The 20445-nt window shown below is 39.4% G+C and overlaps 1 protein-coding gene across 4 annotated transcripts in view; it reads right to left on the bottom strand.

Annotated features, from left to right (window-relative positions):
* The window catches only part of PRLR (prolactin receptor), a 151051-nt gene extending 131077 nt beyond the window's left edge, over positions 1-19974 (bottom strand). For 2 of the 4 annotated variants that reach the window (XM_019737293.2, XM_019737295.2), the window contains exon 1: positions 19729-19974. The gene's annotated coding sequence lies outside the window, so the exon portion shown is untranslated. Of the gene's footprint in view, positions 1-19190; positions 19599-19728 lie in introns of those variants that run through there. The other 2 variants (XM_019737292.2, XM_019737296.2) reach the window with 1 other exon arrangement.
* Positions 19975-20445: the final 471 nt, after the last annotated feature.

The raw sequence follows: 20445 nt of genomic DNA, 5'->3' as shown, positions 1-20445 counted from the left end.
GCAATGTACAAATGAATTAAACATTTTTCTGAGGGGAGAGAACACATCACTGATGAAGAGAAGTCAGGAAAGCCAGTAACAAGCAGAATTGATGAAAACATTGCAAAAATTCATCGAATTGTGCATCAAAATTGTCAGCTGACTGTGAGAAGCATAGCAGACCAAGTAAACGTCAATAGAGAAACAGTTAGGAAAATCTTAACTGAAAATCTTGGCATGAGAATGGTGTGTGCGAAAATAGTCCGGAAGGAGCTCGCAGGTGAACAAAAGCAAAGGAGAGTAGAAGTTTGCCAAGACCTTTTAGAGAGTCATAATAATGTTTTGGGCCATGTTATCACTGGTAATGAAACATGCGTGTACCAATATGACCCTGAAACAAAGCGTCAGCATGCACAATGTGAGTCAGCCAATTCTCCACGACTAAAAAAATTTCATCAGTCCAAATCAAGAGTCAAAACGATGTCACTAATTTTATTTATATCAGAGGGATTATTCATTATGAATTTGTACCAATTAGACAAGGAGTTAACCAAGTTTACTATTTGGAAGTGCTGAAAAGCTGTGTGGAAAAGTTAGATGACCTGAACTTTTTGCCAACAATTCATGGCTCTTACATTACGACAATTCAACAGCTCACACAGAACTATCTGTGAGGGAGTTTTTAGCCAGTAAACAAACAACTGTATTGGAACACCCTCCCTACACATCTGATCTGGCCCCCAATGAATTCTTTCTTTACCTGAAGATAAAGGAAATATTGAAAGGAAGACATTTGGATGACATTCAGGACATCAAGGGTAATACAACGATAGCTCTGATGGTCATTCCAGAAAAAGAGTTCCAAAATTGCTTTGAAGGGTGGACTAGGCACTGGCATCAGTGCATAGCTTCCCAAGGGAAGTACTTCCAAAAGTGACCATAGTGACATTCAGCAATGAGGTATGCAGCACTTTTTCTAGGATGAGTTCTCAAACTTAATTGTCAGACCTCAGATGTAACTGAAGCATTGCTTATGCAATGAAAAGGGATGAGTTAGTTAACACGGTCCCTGCCCATTGTCATTATCTCTCTCCTGGACTATTGCAACAGCTTCCCCAGTGATCCCCTGTTCATACTTTTGACCACTTCTCCCTTCATCCCACATACGAGTACACACACTTCATGCTATAGGCACAGAAGACATTTAGCATTTTGATTACTGAATATGAACATTTGCACATGCTGTTTCCTCTGTCCCAATTCACATTACCATTGTCTCTTCATTCTCAGCTAGGAAGTTGCTTTCTTCCAGATGCCTTCCTTTATCCCAATGTCTATATTAGATGTCTCACGCCACCCTGTACTCTCTCTTGCATAGTTTATAATATGCTATATTACAGTGGACTGGGTTCTGTTTGACTGTTTTCTTCATTAGACTATAATTCTGAGAAAGTTAAGCCATCTATGTCTTATTTCCTGTTTTACCCCTTGTATCTTGCTTAGGGCCTAACACATAACACTCAAAAAGTATTTGTTGAGTAAATAGCTGAAAAGTAATCACAAAGGAAAAAATTGGTAGATCTTAAACAACAAAAACTTATGAATTTGTCAAAAATATTTTAAACAGAATTAAAAGATAATCATCAAATTGGGAAAATAACAAATATAGAAAATAGATTGATATCCTGAAAACATAGAGTTCATTTTTAAAAAAATTAAGAAATATTAAGAAAACTTAAGGTTTTTTTAAAAATTAAGAAATATTAAGAAAACTTAAGGAAATATTGAGAGTCAATATAAATCTTGATAAATTGACATGAAAAGGTAATTCATAAAAGAAGAAATATGGAGGTTGGTAAATGTGTGAAAACATTAATTATACCTGGTAATAAAAAAATGAAAATGAATATTATGTTAGAATTATCAAATTGGCACAATCAGTACATTCATGATGGTATGTTACGTAGGCTTAAAAAACAGGTTTTCAGAACTATGTATTGACACATACATATATAATTGACTATTATATAACACTAAGTTTAAAAAAAAGGTTTTACAAAATGTATAAACAATATATTCCTAAATTTTTAAAGAATAAGGGGGAAAATTCACCATATATAAACAGTGATTTTTTTTTCTGGATGGTGAAATTATGGGTGATAACATTTTCTTTATTCCATTCTATAATGCCAGGAAGATTATAAAAATTTTAAGCCTATATAAAAATCCATTTTTCTAACTTCTCACCAACTTCAGGAACCCACTCTATAATATACTAAATATCAAGCATTTATATTCTTAAACAAAATTACTTTCTTCCATCTCTTTTATGTGCCAAATAAAATCAAACTGTTTAGAATCCATTGATCGAGAAAATAGTCTTCCCTTGAGCAAAATGAGTGTCAAGAGATAGGTAAATAAAATACCAAACCCTCAAAGACCAATAGGGTACTTAAGACCCACTGTTCAGAATTAACCACAAACTTGGAGGATAAACCAATTAGTTGGCTTATTACTGGAAATAATTCATGGAGATGGAAATACCAAGTAGACGCTAAGGAAAATCATGTCTGTTGAGTTCCTAAACAAAAGTTAATTAAATCTTTCTTCCTTCTCAAAAGTATGTGCCTGAGATCCCAAAGTATTAAACCTCACTATTAGGTGTCAATCGAGCTGTGTGGTACAACATTCATTTCCACATGTTTTCGAAGGAAAACCTCTTAACTGTGTTATGCTACCTGGTCTTGGGCAACCTTTCAGTCTGTCATTTAAAAGTCATACTAGGGTAGTTACTGGCCTTGCTTACCTTTCTTACCTGCTGCCTTTACATCTGAATAAGTCTACAGGCATTTACTCTCACCTCCCACAATATTCTCCACAGAATAATCTGAGTGGTTCTTTTAAAAATACCAATCATGCCATGCTGTCCCTCTCCTTCAAACACCCCAAAGACTTCCTATTGATCCTTGAGATGCTGTATGGCCTGGTCTCTCTCTCTCTCATTCTCCAGTTTTTTCCTCATATTTTGCTTTAACCTGGTTCTTCTATTCCCCCGCATTTAACATGCTCTCTCTTGCCTCAGCACCTTTATGTGTGCTGTTCCTTTTGCTGTGAAAACTTCTTTCCCATTTTGATCTTAGGTCAGTCACCACTTTCCCAGAGTTGTTCTCTTAAGAGAATAATATGTCTCTCCTTTGTTGTCTTAACCATACTTACAAATGTACGTGACTTTGATTGATATATGCTTCCTCATTATATTGTATGCTCTCTATGGGCAGAGACCATTCTGCTCACTATTATTTCCCGAGCACCTAGCAGTTTCTAAGGGGTTTGGTAAATGATTGTTTAGTGAATTTTTTAGGATCACTCCCAATGATGATGATGACAAATGTTAATTGAACCTTTGCACAGGATTTTCAATGACAATATAGTCTCTGTAACTGACCTCGTTAAATTCGGGTAAACTTTTCCCACTGGCTCTGGAGGACAGAGGAAAGAATTCAGTGCAAAGGTAAATCTTCCCAGATTAGCAGTGAGTCCTGTCTAGACAGCATAGTTCATTCCAGAGTTATTTAGCCCATTGTGCTAATTTATGTCCCAGATTTTCTCATCCCACAGAAGTGTAATTTGTGTAAAATCTTTGCCTGGTTAGTACCCATCAGAGATGAACTCTTCACTCTAAATTACTTACTAGAGGATAATTCTTAGGCAAAACAGGATGCTGCTTTTGTTCTTACTCTTTCCAACACTCCAGAAAGTTTAAATGTGGTCACATCTAAGACTTAAAGGAATTATGGAATGCATGAGTAGTCAGTTCAAAATGTTTTGCAAGAGTCAATGTTTTCTTTACATGTAGTCCGTTTTGCTCTTCCCATAACCCTCTGGGCTTTCTCAGTTTCTTCCCTACTTTCACACTTTTTACTTTGTTTATTGCTTGCTGCAGTCAAAAGGTACAACTGAGTATCATTAGGAAGAGATGATGGGGCCAACCTGAGACAATGTGTTCCAGTCTCGTCACTACACTTCAAGGACTCACCAAGCCCAAAGAGACTTAGTGATGTAGGCACTAAATGATCAAAGAGATGAGGGAGAAAGGGTTATTTAAGGACAAATCATGAAGATCAGAACTATTTAGTCTGTAAAGATAAAAGCTATCTCAGGACATAGACTCAAGAAAGATAGGGATGGAAAAAACAGGCTTATTCCCCAAACTATAATTACGTAAAACCCCTCTGACCAGAAAGCGTTAAGGAAGTGGGAGAGGATTGGCTGCATTATTCAATAGATAGTTAACTCAAGATACTTGTTACCTCAAGGTGTGTTTGTTATTGACTACAAATATTGACAGAATAAACAATGACTTTAAAAATTTCATATATGGCATGACAACAGATTCACGATATAATATTAATAATGTCTAAATATTAATAGATCAAACAAATGTTTAGATAAATTCATGTATGGTATGACAACAGATTCATAATGTATTATGTAATATTGACTAAGTTATTAATAGGAAGTCTTAGAACAGGGGTCAGCAAAATATAACCCAGGGGCCAAATTTGGCCCATTGACTGTTTTTGATAATGAATTTTTGGAACATGCCACACTCATATATTTATGTATTGGCTACAGCTGTTTTTGTATGACAGGACCGAGTTGCATAAATTATGACAAAGGCTATATGGCTCACAAATCCTAAAATATTTACTACCTGGTGCTTTACAGAAAAAGCTTGCTGATTCCAGTCTAGGACATGTTAGGAACATGCAAATGTTATCATATTTGAGGTCCACATTAAGCAGGATGAAATTAATTCTTCTAGATAACATCCCTTGATATGTGCAGAATTTGGGCAAGGGCAGTGATTTCTGATAATTATATGGAGAACCTGAAAACAATGCCTATTTACCAGTCATCTTATTGCCATCTCTTTTGGGGTTTGGTAATCAAGTTAAGCATGCTTCCTGAATATAAGGAAGATGACGAGAAAACAGGCTTCTGACTATCAGTCTTTAGCTTTTGTTGATGCTTTTCACTTCTGGTTCCCCATTTACAAAGAATCATGGAATTGTTGAGAAACGAAATTCAGACATATCAAGTGATGTCATGAGGTTAGCTGGAGCTGAGATTAGGGCTTCTGATTTTTAGATAAAAACACTGCGCTTTCCTGTATACCAAATATATTAGTGTTTTACCCACAAAGAAATCAAATTTGTCGTCTTCAGTAATAGTGACTTCTTTTTTCCCCCAGTGAAGTTCCCTGGTATGAAATCCATTTGTGTAAATGCATTATGATATGATGGTGGTGACCACAGCCCTTATACCGCCTAAATAGTTACATAATAGAATAATTTAGGGAGACTATTCCATTGTTTGGGCTTTTGTGTTCTGACTTTGCATAATGAAACCCATATTCTGGGACAAATTTTCACTCAGGGACAAATGCCTGGATCGAAATCTAAGTATGAGATTCATTAAGATATTTCATTTTTAACTGTCATCAACAATAATCAGTGTCATTCTCCCACTCCTACTGAATGTTTACCACTTGCTGGGCAAATTCACCCACAAAAAGAAGTTCTCCATAGCATCCAGTTCCCTATACAGAAGAAAGATTCCTGGAGAAGCTTAATGCTTTGCCACCGAATAATGCCCCAGCTGCTTGGATAATCACAGCTACCTGTCACACTGTACAAAATCATGCCCTATCTGAATTTTGTCGTCTGCTTCCAAAGGAATATCAATGACAAGGTCCCAATCAATGGCTACTTTGTAAAGTAGGTTTCCATGAAATACCACTGTGGGGAGAAGTTGTTTTACATTTGAACATGTATTTACCAAGCTCTTACATACTCAGTCCCCTAATAACTTTGGTGAGAATCCATACACATTTCTTGTGCTCCAATTGAAGATATCCCTAAGTCACGTGTGATTTCTATTTTAAAAGAAATCCATGACTTTTTAAAGGGATTATACTTTGACTGCCTTAGATTTCAAAGTGTTCCCCATACGGTATTGATTCTCACCTTAACAACACAAGATATTTGGAGCCCGTGTTACTATTGTTCCTATCATTTTAGTCTCTTGTAGATCTTTACTTTTGGATTCTTACTATGCTGTTTGTTCACAAATGAAAGTTTTCTTTTTATACCGCTAATCACAATTATGTTTAGGGAATTAGAAATAAATGGAAAGAACCAACACGAAACAGCCAAACATTACAAGCTTCTAAACCTGACAGTGCCTTCTGGTGCAGTCCCCAGGGCTAGTGGCACGCAGCCATCCAAGTTTCAGGCCCCCTTCCTGTGGCCAGTGGCAGCCAGGCATATTGCTTTTGTAATTGTTTGACCTTGGAGATGGGTTAGAGAATCATAAAACCCATATCGTTTCATCTCTCACAAGTAGAAACAGGCCTGCTTTGTGAAGCTGGTTTTCAATTCTCGGTGCCTGGGGCCCAGTTTTTGCAGAGTCCAGCCCCTGGCCATTCAGGCCTTTGTCCAATCTGAGGCCAGTCTGACAGGCTCTCAGGCACAAGTGGACTGACTGCAGGGCTCTCACCAGCAATGTGGTTGTTTTTTGCAGCACATTTCCAGCCCCCCACCCCCACCCCTTGTGCTTGCCAACGGTGGTGATATATTTCTGAGTGTTTTTTTTTTCATTTACTTTGGCTTTGCTACAGGAAGAACAGGTGCTTCTGCCTCCCCTCATTTCTCAGAATTGCACACTGCCCAACCGGCTCTGATTGCCTGCGGGCATCAAATGTAGGCCAAATGAAGAAGGTATACTCAGCTGACCTACTGGCTTCATCTCTCTTGAGGAGTTTTCCTGAATCCCTATCAGATTTGGTTCCAAAGGCTCATAACCTAGTGCTCTAGTTAAGTATCTGGCAAGAGCAATGACCGTAAAAGTCCACCATTTGTGGCTGGGTGTACAAAGCACCAAATCAACAAACTATTATTATTCCAGAGCCTTTCCTCCATGTGTGACACACTGCTCAAACCATCCAAATGCATGGGGTCACAGAGGAAGCAATCAATCTCATTTTGAGGGCCAACTATAGCTGAGGTACCTCTCATCCACTGTCATACTCCGTCCTCAAAATAGTTCTGGAATGCAGGCACTACCATCATCTCTGTTCTCACAAATAAGGAGACTGCGGCTCAAGAGAAGTTTAGCAAACTTTGTGTGGGTCACACACCTTGTCAGTGGCACAGCCTTGAAACCGATTCAGCAAGAAGAAGGAAAATGCTGCCCTTGTATTCAGAGAAGGTAAATGCTATGATAAGGGCTGCCAACTAGAAGCACCATGTTGGTCTCCTGGTGAAATGCAAGAAGGGAGGGAAGTGGTTGAATTATGCGGTTCATAAAAGGAGTTTTGAGAGTCTTACACGCTCATTTATTCATGGTGAGCTCAGGCTCAACACTTACTCCATGCCCTTGGAGTTTTGCCTTGTTGACTGCATTCGTAGGTCTCCCCACTAAGTCATGAATTTTTTGATGGTGATACTAGTGACTCCACAAGTACTGGTGGTACCAGTACTTGATGAATCGAGTACTTCCTTGGTGCCAATTGTTTTACATACCTTACCTTGTCTTTTTCCAGCAACCCTTGAAATCCCTACAGAACACAGAGCCCAAGCAGGGTTAGGTCCCAGGACTCTCTCCCTGATACTTAACAACTCTATCTGCATTATTTGTAAAATAACTATTAAAAGCACATGCCCACTGACACCCAGACCTGGGCATCTCATGTAATTTCATCTTCCCCTCTACACTTGGCAGATAGACTCTTCTCTAAAAATAGTGCTGTCCATCCTTTAATAACCACACTGAACAATACACTTGAGTTTAAAGAGGAAACTCCAGGATCAATAAAAATCAAGTGCTAGTAGGACTGGGAGGTCAGCAATAGAATGTAGGTTCTGGCTTCACAGAGTCCTAGCATCACGGATGTGAAATAAAAAAGGACATCCAGCCCATATTCCTATATAGTGTATTTTTGTAAACACATGGGATATTTTTAATAATCTAATAAGAGAGCTTGTTTATGGGGGCAATGGGTGGCTGGGGGATGGGAGAGGAAAGACGTATTTTTCACTGAGTACTCTTTTGTACCTTGAATTTTAAACCACGTACAAAAATAAATAAAAATTTTAAAGTCACAGATCTGAATACTTTTCAACGATGTCCTTTGAAAAGTAAAATTAGAAAAGTTTGCAAAAAAAAAAAAAAAGAAGAAAATTAAACTCTTCTAGTCAAAACACCAATGAGGCACATAGCTGCCATTGCTTTGATCTTTGAACAACTTGGTTTTAGGACATAGTCACAGTTGATAGATAGTCACCCTCACTTTCTGCTGAATATTTAATCAAAACTGTCCAATAAAGGAGGACTTTACCTTATTGGTTTGAAGATGAATTTCTTTTCTTCTTCTTCTTTTTTTTTTAAATCAATCTATTTGTAGGATTCTGAGCCATTTGGGAATATTCAAATACTTGAAATGGCCTTCCAACTTTCCTTAATTAAGGGATGTTTCACTGCAATCTTCCTAACTTAAATAAGATGATAATCTAATGCAACTATAACTATAGTTGTTTCCTTTGTAGTTTTGAATTTTAAAGTTAAGATCATCATAGGAAATATCTGACACTTACTATATAACATTTAAAAATAACACTTTTATTGAAAATCAAACAGTTGACTCAATAGATTGATGATTTGATTAGATAAATTCAACATTTCCAAAGAAGGCTTGCCAATCACACACAAAAAAAATTACTATATGACAAATGCAGAGAAAAAAAACTTTGCTTCCTATTTAATTAAAATAGATAAGTTAAAACTTACAGCATAGGAGATGAATCATCACAGTTGCTGCATTTACAGTAGTTGCTGAAGAATTCATTAATGGAGTTGAACAAACCTTAATGAATTTCTTTATATAAACCTTAGTTCTGTTAAATTCATGGTCGTTACTACCATTAGGGAGGGGGAAGGTCTGTTACTTTCACGGTGATTATTGAAAAACCAAGTAACTTGACAGAAAAATTTTCTGGAAGCAGATATACAGTGAAAGATAGAGAAGAGAGCATGACCCGTTGTGTTCCTTATGCTTTTTTCACTACTAATAATAAAACTTTGGAGAGAATCTTCAATATTTTTAAGGCAAAAAAATGTGATTAACAAATGAATTAATGACTCTTTTTGTTGGTTTCTAATGGCCAGCCTCAAATGACCGTGGAGAACAAATAGAATTTGCTGCACAGCTTATTGAATAACTTTGATTTCTTCAGTCCTTTGAGAAGGGACTGGTAGGTGGGTATAATACAGGAACTGTGAGTAGTGGTTAGAAGAGGGAGTGAGAAGAGGGGGCAATTTCATTGCTGGTGTTGGCAACTTTGTCCTGCCAGCTCCCTAGGTGGGACGTTTATCCTCCTATCCTGGCAGATGGGGCAGGTGGTTTAGATGTGAGGCCTTCCTGGTGAGGGAATGAATCATCCAGCCTCTAAATTATACATATTTTATGTATTATTATATATTTCCCCTCCACTCCCACTTCTGGAAGCCCTGCCCAAGTTGAATTGCCTCCTAGTGGTGTCTTGAGGTTTTACTGCAGGAGAAACAAGTCTACATCTGAAGATAAGAGCTTCAGTTATACTGGAAAGAGTGAAAAGGAGACAGAGGAGAAGTGGCACAGCTTTGATGACTAAGAACCTGGAGCTCTGCAGCCAGGCTCAGTTCAAAACCTGGCTTTGTTCCTTACCCCTATGTAATCTTGAGCAAATGACTGAAGGCTCTTTTTTTTTTTTTTTTTTCCTCAGTTGCTTCATTTATAAAATGATAATAATTGTTCTCACTCTAAGAGTGGCTGGGAGGATTAAATAAGTGAAAATGTGAAATTCTTAAAACAATGCCTCGGATATAGTAAGTGCTCATAAAAAGCTTGCTCCTGAAAAGTTAGCATTTATATGGAGAAACTGGCCAACTGCAAAAAGCCACGTGTAAACGTCTGACAGGCTGAAGGACTCAGTAAATACAGCCAAAGTGTGAAATGCTCAGAAAAGAGATAAGCTAGCAATGTGAATATGACATTTTCAGCACTTACGAAAAACACAGTAATCAAAAACAATAAAACCCGTCAGAATGGTCTTATGAGACAGGATGAAATTTTTATGGTGAGGAGGTTAAAAGCAGCAAACAGAAATTTCACCATGGACAGGACTTTTTTTTTCTTTCTGCTTAAATAAGTTGAAGTCAAAGTCCCTCATGTTTCTAATAACACTAGATGTTATTCCAAGTTTGGTTCAAAGCCAGTGGCCCAAGTTGGGATTGGGTAAGAGCAATGATCTCAGACAGGACTAGGTCCGCTGTCACTTTTACTGGCTCTATTCATCTCAAAGCCATGATGGCTGAACCTCCAAATTCACTCCGGGACCTAATGCTTCTACCCCACTGCTCCACTGCTATTAATATCACCCCAGCTGATGCGTCCTCACCTCTTGCTGATCTGAACAGCCTCCCAAGTTCTCCCTCTGATTCCAGGCTACAATCCATTCTCCACACAGAAACCTGAGCAATCTCTAAAATGCAATGTAAAACGTGTCACTCCCTTGCTTAAAACCTCCCAATGATTTCCTTAAAGTGCTGTAAATCTGAACTCCATCGCCTGACCTTAGGCCCTCCGGGCTGTTTTCCTGCCTGACTGTCTAGCCCTTCCTCCCTAAGGTCCAGCCACACTGGTCTCCTTTTTTGTTTCCTGAACATGTCAAACCTTTTCCAATGTCAGGGCTTTTGCTCTTGCTGTTCCCTCTGCCTGGCCTTCTCTCCCTGATCTCTGCGTGGCTTTCTCTTAAATACTAATGTGCTAGCAAATCCCACCTCAGAGAGAGCAACTCTGGTAAGCCTATTTAAAGCAGCCCTCGTTAGAGTCCGTTCCTTTTCTCTCACTGTATTTTTCTTCATAGCACTAACATATTTGATTTTGTTTCTTTTTTAATGAGGATATGCTTCCGCTCACTGGAATACAGACTTCACGAGAGCAAGAACTTCGTCACTCTGTCTCCAGCTCCTGTGACAGCCCTGATACATAGCAGACCCTCCATAAATATTACTTGAGTAAATAAAACTTGCCAATGCCCATGACACTTGGCTAACAGCAGACCTTTATCCATCTTCTCCCTGCATTCTTCACAATTTCTTATCTTCTCTTAATTCTGCAATCTTAGGACTCCCGAAAGTACAGTGGTACAACATCCCTCCCTCCCAATTTAGTACAAAAACTTGGCTACCTTTTGGTAGTAATACAACTTTCAGAGAAAAAGTGGGAGTTTTAGACTTAACTGGACCCTGGATAATTATTCTCAGATTGCTTCTAGAATCATTTTCCATATCCCAGATTCTTTTATATTTGAGGTGACTTACAATGGCCCTTTCTAACCCCAAATTCATGACTCTCCTAGCCCAGTCTGATGCTGGAAGACTCTGCAACCCAAAAGATTTCCTGGGACTGAGAGGGTTTTATACAACCTAGTTAGTTCTTGGCTAATTCACCTTGTAAAGTCTACACAGTGACTGGGGAATATTACTGTAATTATATTTTTAATAAGGGTGTGTACAAGAATGGAGTTAATTGGCTTTAAAATGTCTGAGACAGGACAGCAAGTGTTGGTTAACTAAAGATCAACATAGCAATCGGAAAATTTAATGTATGGGTGGTAGGGAAGCTTAACCTTTATCTTTCAATCTCATAATTATTAAGCTTCTGGCGACCTGATTTCCAAATTGTGCGTACAGAAATTTTAATCATAAGGGCCCCTCTGAGTGTGAAGTTATTACATAGGCAGGACATTTAGTATCATGCTAGAAATCATGCTCCCCAAAGAGTAGAATGATAAAGTTGTTAACCAATACAAATATATTTTGGATGGTTCTCTGGGGTCCATGCCACGTAAAATAAGGCTAAAGAAGAAATAGAAATAAGTAGTTAAGATTTGGATCTTAGCTGAGCCATGAGATCAACTCGTACTGATGCACATAAGAATCACCTGGAGAACTGGAACTCAAGATGCCGAGGCTCCATTCTCAAAATCTTGATTCAATGGGTTTATGGTTAGGGCCCCGGGCATTTGTATTTTTTAAAGCTTCTGAGATGATTCTCATGTGCAATCAGTATTGAGGACCATTGTTTTACAGGCTTGCCTTTTGCTATAGCTAAAGATATTAGAAATTGTTCTTAATTCAGTCATGGATTGGGAAACAGAGAACAAGAAAATAACCATTTTGGGATGGCACAAAACTGACCTATCTTTTTGTCCTAAAGAGGGTGTAGTGCCAAGACTCTAGCTTTTTCCCACTACCCTTCATAATGATCTCCCAACCTCACCACTGGTAATAAACCCAGAAATTCCCAAGACAAAAAGAATTCTCTTAAAATTCTACTATAAAAATTGTTGGGCTTTGTTCTCTCTCTCTCTCTCTCTCTCTCTCTCTCTCTCTCTCTCAATCAATCAATATTCAGTGAATACAAGCTTCAGAGAAGAGAAATCAGAACAGCTTGAAAGCTCTGGGGCTAGGAAGCCTTCACTTCCCAGAGGTAGGAGTGGATGAGGTGTAAGTACGCATGACGCATAACACATGACGCATGACGGAGCTTGAATGGAAGCTCCAAGTCGGTAGGGATGGGGCTCCTGGGACTGCTGTGGTGGCGACGGACTGCTGACTATTCATAGTCATAGTGTTGGCAGCTCGACCAGACTAGTCGTCTTTCACCTACTGGTCTATAACACTAATTCATTCATTGAAGAAATAACATTGCCAGGTACAGAGTATTCTGTAACAGGAGACTGGGCACTCTCTTTGGGAGCCAAATAAGATACGGGGAATTCAGTGGCTGAGAATTCTAATTCCACCTCTGTTGCCAGCAACTCAAAGCCCAAGCCAAGTAATTAAACTCCATTTCCCAATTTGTAAAGTTGTAGAGGTGAGGGAAGATTACACATCATAATAAAATAGCTACTGTCGGGACTAATGGCATGCTAATAAAGCCCTTTGCAATGATTACACAAAACCTGGTTGATATAAGCAGCTGTGAGATACCAATTGCCTCACACTTAGCTCAAGTTGACTAGAAGACACCCCAAAAGCATACAGAACACAGGCATGGGCAGCTGATCTACACCTTTTAGTTACAACATGCAAATTGATGGAATCACTACAAACAACATTTTCTGTGAATTAAAAAGACCATATAGAAATATGGGTGTATATAAAATTTCTACAAAGTAAAGACCACACATCTTGATTGTCCATTGAATTCTCTTTAAAATATTACCCTTTTAATTGAATTTTCCATGATTACGATACAAAGACCTTGTGTTTTTGCTCAATGATTTTTCAACTCTGGCTTCACATTAGAATATTCTGGGGAATTAAAAAAAAAAAATGCTGATACCCAGTGTCCATTCCTAAACTGACTACATGAAAATTCTGGAGGTAAGGTGGAAGCATCATTAGTTTTTAAAAGCTTTTTTGGTGATTCCAACTATTCTTTTTTCATATCACCGGACACTTCATGCACAATTCCAATGCCATGCCACTTGTGCATTTCTCCTTACTTAGAGTGCCTTCTTTTCCTGTCTCCATTTATCTTTAGCTCTTACATCCATCAGTGGTCATCTCTTACCTTTCTCAATGTACTTTAGAACTTAGGGCACACTGTCTTCCGGAACCTCCAAACTACACTTGTATCATTCATGTAATGTACTTAGAGAATGTACATTATGTTACATTGCTCCTGGTGTTTTATGTTTATGCCCATCTTCCTAACTAGACAATATATTCCTCTAGAGCAAGGACCTGGCTTTCCCGTGGAGTCTGGCACAGACTTCTTGGCTTAGAAGATGCTAAAAAATATGTGTTACTGTTGCTGTAGGTACACTAAAATTCATTCCTATAAGCTTCTTACTGCCATTTCCCTCCAAATTTAGATTTTAAGTGGAAATGAACAAATGCTACTTATATATTTCAAAGAGCATCTTGTATAGTGCTTCACTCTAGCTACAGGAAGGAAACTCTCCTCTGCAGGCAAAGGTTGGCAGAAGCCATCAGTTCTCAGGTTATCAGTGGTAACCAGAGCCCACATTTTTATAGCACATTTCTCCATTAGCATTTGATGTGGCATTATTTCATCAACTCTGAACTTACCACAGGATTGTTGGGGGAGGAAGGTGAGGGTAACACACAAACCAGTAATCAAAAGTAGAATCCAGGCTTCTAATATCCCAGGCCAGAGGCTTCCTCTAACAATACCAGAATCTGACTGCTCTTCCCTTTAAAAGACATGAAACTGCAGGAACAAATCACCTATTTCCTTTCTTGACATACTCAAGGGCCATTTTAGCTAGTGGACAAAAGAAACCCAAATGGCCTTCTGTGATGTCCTTGGAGAAGCCCTTCTGGAAACTGGGACTGCATCTTGTTCAAACTGTTTTAAGCAAAAGGACAGAGAGGAAGAAACATTTATCACCACGGTGAGATGACTTATTTAAAGAGCTCTGCACACAAACAAGAAACCCTAGCTGACTCCTTGTCTGATTTTACAAAGTGCCGAGAATGACAGAGACATTGTCCTGGGAAGTGATTTTAAGGTAAAACTGTAAATCCAGATTCAAAATGACCCTTTGGTCATAGGATTATTGAAGCTTCTTGAGATTTGCCTGAGTGAGAGGATGGGTGGTGACGAATGTAACCACTGAGTCTATTTCATCAAATCTAATAGTGACATGATGAAATAGGCTGCAAATTATCACCAGCTCAGCAGAAGAATGAGGGTGGGGATGCGTGCAGAGGGACGTCTTTTTCTCTTGTTTACTGCTTTGCTGAATACAGAATTTTGGGACAGATTTGACATGGAGTCTGAGTCAAGACTAGAGGAAAAGTTGTTAGGAAGAAGAAAAATTTCTCATCATTTTTTTTGTCAATGTATTAGTCTATAGCAGTGCTGTTAAATGGAAATATAATGTGAGCCACAAATGTGATTTAAATTTTTCTATTAACCACATTAAAAATTAAAAGGAAACAGGTGAAATTAATTTTAATATATTTCATCTAAACTAATATATCAAAAATATTATCATTTTAACATACAATCAATATTAAAAATTAATGATTTTTTATACTAGTTCTTTGAAATCTAGGGTATATTTCATACTTAAGGCACATCTCAATTTGAACTACTGTGTTTCCCCCAAAACAAGACTGGGTCTTGTATTAATTTTGGTTCCAAAAGACGTATTAGGGCTTATGTTCAGGGGATGTCATCCTGAAAAATCACGCTAGGGCTTATTGTCTGGTTAGGTCTTATTTTCGGGGAAACAAGGTAGTCACATTTCAAGTACCCAATAGCCACATGTGGCTAGAGCTTGTATTGCATACTACAGGAATTTGTACTAGCAGGTAGAAATCATTGTCAGCATTCAGCTACCTGATACACTTTTAATATTTTCCTTCTGGTAGCTCTTTCACTATTCCCTGGAAGAGATTATCTCAAAGGCCACACGTTTTGTTAGCAAAAAGTTTTGGGCTTTGAAGCAAAACAGGCTATGAGATTCAAATTCCAGCTTTGTAACCCAGGGCTAGCTGCTTATCCCCTATGAGTCCTGGTTTCTTCAATTATTAAAATCAAGACAAAAATCTCTAACTCACCAGATTGTTGAGAAGATTAAATAAGATCGGTATAAAGCACACAGCATAGCCTAGAAACATATAATAGGCATTCAAACAATAATTTCCCCTATACGAAACCCATCTTGATTTCTACGAGGCCATGTCATTGTATTTGAGGCTCCACTGCTTCATGTATTCCACTTCCAGATGTTTCCCTTGAGGTTTCTTCTGCTAATGCAGCCGTTTCCCCAGACCTTCGTGGCCTGGCTCCCTCTTATTATGCAAGTTTAAGTTCAAGGGTGACTTTCTTATGTAAATTTTCTCTGGTTGCCTTATTTAAAGTTGCCTCCAAGCCCTGGTAGCCCACACTATTCCTCAGCCTCTCTTTACTTTCTTCATAGCATTTATCAGTATCTGAAATTATTTATGTATTGGTTCGCCTGCCTCTTATCTGCCCCACTCTCTCTAGCATAAAAGCTTTACAATAGCTAGGACCTTGTCTGTCTTATTCAGAGCTGAAAAAGTATTTATTGAATGAATGAATGAATGAATGACTACTTAACCCAGGGAAGTAAATGTAAATGGTCCCCTGATTCTAAAGGTAATAGGTAAAGGAAATTCCAGAGATCTTCTTTTTTTTTTTAATTAATTAAAGTTTATTAGGGTGACAATTGTTAGTAATTATATAGGTTTCAGGTGTACAATTCCAGAGCTCTTTTTAACCTGAAAGAATCGCTCAGGAAGTCAATGACTCAGGGCCAGTCTCCCTTGCTGAGGTTTGGTATTTGATATCTTGAGTCTAACAGCAGAATTTGTAAAGGGTTGGGAAAATTATTCTCCACAGGTGATTTTATTGGTGTTGCCTATTAATATGTATGACATGCAAAGTATATGTTCACACCAGTTGAAATCACCCGGAAGATTTGGTTATTCCTGCTCTTTAGAAGAACTGGGACCCAGGTGGCATGATGCAACTTTTGATATAGGGATCTTGGCAGCACCGGGTATTAGAAAAAGAGTGAGTGTCAAAGTCAGACAGACCGGGGCTTGGATCTCAGTTTTTGCCTTTTACTAACTCTGCAGACTGGGAAAGTTATGTAAATTTTTATAAGTCTCAGTTTTTTTATCTATAAAGCCATAAGTGATAATGTATACCTTGTGTTGCTATAAAAATTCACTGAGTTATGTAGGAAAGCGTTTAAACAGCTTGAAGACTCAATGAATAGAAGGTATCAGTATTATCTCTGCATGCAAGAATACTGATCCATCTTTGGAATGGCTACTTTGAGGGTAACCAGTTTCCTTTTAATGTTCTGATATTTCTTTCCCACATTTCTACATCATCCAACTTCTTGCACCTGAGGGGCCAGGATGAGAGAGAGAGAGAGAGAGAGAGAGAGAGAGAGAGAGAGAGAGCACTGAACTGGTTAAATCTATGTCAAGTGGAGACATTTCTCTCTACAGAGAGTTTCTGGTGTATCTGGAGATGGATGCAGGCCTGAAACCTCTCCAGTTTCCATGTCCAGATGTTTGTAGCTATAGGCAGAGATCTAGCTGTTTTGTATTCAAGATTATGGACCAAAAGAGAACCGAGAGAGAGTTAAGAATCCATGCCAATCTGGACACATTTCACTTGCTGGCAACACAGAGTGCTTTACTTGACAAAGGTGAAACAGTAAACCCAACTCTGTGTTCTAAACCCATTACTCATCTTTAAGAATATTTAGGCCAGGATTGATTTTACTCATTCTTCTGCTGGTGTAAGCCCCATAAGAGAAACAGTAAGCTGCTCTAAAAAGTATGAAATTATTTGACACTTATTTAGAATCTCACATTAACATTAATAGTAGCAGTTTTTCATTGACTATAGAACCAGGCACTGTATAAACATTACTTTTGTTTTCCTAATAACTGTGCAAGAATGGCAGTACTGTTCCGCATTTTACAGACAGAAAGTGAAGCTCAGAGAAGTGACTTGCCAAGGTGTATGAGCCAAGATTCGCAGCCCAGTCATTGGGCCACAAGGCTCCATGTGTCCTCTGCCACGTCTTGCTGGGGTTGCCAGTGGAAGACCCCATCGCACAAAACCAGAGGCCCTCGTCCCTTCAAGGCAAATTGCAGAGGTACAAAAGAAAACCATTACTATTCTTACTATGCACTGGGAGCAATTGGCACTTCCTTTCAAAACAAAGCCTTCGCATTACTGTCTGACATCCAGCTAGGTGACCTGATGAGTTCTCTTCCAGACAGACAGATCTTCTCTGCAGGTGGCTGTCTAGTGCTGTTTGTAAGAATGAAAACTCCAGGCGTGAGGACTATCACTTTAGGAAATTCATTAAAAGAGTTTATGAGGAAGGTTCCCTAGGAGGCAAAGATTGGTGAAGCCCTTGGGAAACAGTGCCCGAGGAGCTCACTCAGAAAAGGAGGGCTTTCCCTTTCAACAGCCTGGCTGGCTCCAGACCTTGGAGAAAGCTGTACATTACTCCCACAGTCAGCCCAGCTGCCAGCAGAGTTTGGCTGGACGGTCCTGATGCAGGTCTTCAAAGGGAAGGCTTTCTTTAGACAAAGAATGTTGACCGGAGGTTCAGGTGGAGACTTCAGGGGGGTGTCTAGGAACCATCAGGAATTGCTTGCAAATTTTTATGTACATCCTATAAGAACACCCCCAGTTTTTCAGAACCACTGAAATGAAAATTTTCATCTGCTTCTTCCTTGCATTAGTCAGTGCTTTTACCCCATGTAGACACATACATATCATATGCACACATGTTTAATGGGAGATATATATATTATATATATAATACATATAATATGTATTACATATAACATATATAGTATATACTATATATTATGTAACATATATAATATATGTTATATATTATATATAATATATATGTTATATAAAATATATAACATAATATATGTGTGTATATATGTGTATATGTGTGTATATATATATATATATATATATATATATATATATATATACACACACACACATATAAATTCCCCTAAATGTTGCAAAGAAAACTGAGGCCCAGAGAACATAAGTGTCTTCCAAGCTTGCACAGCTCAGGGCAGGGCTAGGATTAGCAGCGCTCCACTGACCAAGAAGCAGGAGACTCAGGTGGGAAATTTTGCCAGCCAACTTGATGAATGAAGACAAACGAATCCCTCCGGATTACTAATAATGTTTCGCAACCATTTTCAAGCCAAATCATAGAAAATCCTAAATTGCCTGTTATTAGGGTAACGTGGGCCGTTTCCCCGCGATATAGGTAGAGGTCACTAAAAGGATCTTCTCCCACTCAGTGAGTTAGCACTCCAGCCCTTGCTTTCCTTCCCCTTGCACAGCGCTCGGGCTCTCCCGTTACCGCAGTTTGCTTGACTTCTCTCCTCTCCCTTCTGCTGCACACACTCCTCTCATCTCCTCTCCCCTCCAGCGGGTTCTCCTATCAGCTTCCTCTCTGGTTGGAATTCCTCTGCCCAGGTCAATCCGCCTTCCGCCTGCTCCGGGGTCTGGGTGACAGCCCCGAGCTGCTTACCTGATATCACCGCCTCTGCTTTTGAGGGGAGCTGCGCCTTTCGGGTCAGCACAGGTAGCGCTAACTTTCCCCACCGGACACCGGGAGGCTTCCACTGACGCTGCTGGAAAATCCTCAAGTCCGCTGTCATCGCATCACCTGTCTGAGCCCCTTCGCCTCCCCGCCCCCTCTTCTTTTTTTTCTTTTTTTTTCAATTTGACGTAAATAATTTACATTATTGGAATCCCACAGTCATTCCAAAACTCGTTCTCAAGGGTGCATCTGACGATGCGTTTTAAAAAGACAAATGTGTGCAGTTGTAAAATCTGGGCGCGGAGAGCATTTCTAGCTCCTCTGAGAAGGGATCTCAGCGCCGACTACGGTCAGAGCCCCTGCCTTCCCAGCCCCTCTGCCAGCTCCGGCTGCTTTCTGGCGATTTGCTGAGCAGTCCGCGCCCGCGGCCGCCCTCGTTCCCCTCCCGCCCTTGGCCTCCAACCCGAAGCTCCGGCGCCTCGTGGCCGGCGCCGCTCTTGGTCGCACGCGTCCCCTGGCTACTCACTTTTGCCGGGGAGCAAAGTCTGCCATATCAGTCCGTGAGCACTTCCTGCAAAAGGACGCTGAGATCCACTCTGGTAAAGCTGTTTCATGAATAGCGGGTAAAATCCAGAAAGAGGGAGAGGAGCGAGTAAGACAGAAAGGGAAAGGGGCGGGGAAGCTCAGCCCAAAAGACACTGTCTCGAGATTTCAGCCTGGGCCCCACCGTCCCCAGCCCGGCGGTTTTGCGAGAAGAAGCTCAACTCAGTGCACTTGTTCACTGTTTCTTCATTAGAGGAGGAGTCAGTTGTTGCAACATTTATATTCCTTGCTGGAAGCAAAACAGTGATTTTCTTCAGCAATGCAAAATGTCCAGAGCCTGCAAGTTTTACAAGGTGAGGGTAGTAGTTGGGGAAGCGCGAATGCAGAAAAGATGTAGAGAAGAAATAACTGATTCTGCCTAGATTGGTTTTGCATGATGAGGGCCACACATCTTTCATTAAGACGGTACCAAAAAATAGACAGACAAAACAGTAATAAAAATGTCTTAATAAATTCATTGACCTCAAATATCATATTTCTCCTGGCAGCCGAGATGTAGAGTGCCTCCATGTTAAGTTTCTTTCCTTATTTCTGAATAACTTTGAACAGAACTTGGTAACATTTGAAGGGGGCTCCAGGGATTTGAATCTCACCTTCCTAAGAAGAAGGGGTCAGAGTGAGTAGGGCAAAAGAAAATAAA

Source organism: Rhinolophus sinicus, linkage group LG03 (assembly GCF_036562045.2).
Source record: "Rhinolophus sinicus isolate RSC01 linkage group LG03, ASM3656204v1, whole genome shotgun sequence".
NCBI classification, from domain to species: domain Eukaryota; kingdom Metazoa; phylum Chordata; class Mammalia; order Chiroptera; family Rhinolophidae; genus Rhinolophus; species Rhinolophus sinicus.
The sequence above is the reverse complement of the archived record's forward strand: the minus strand, read 5'-3'. Positions and strand labels throughout refer to the sequence as shown.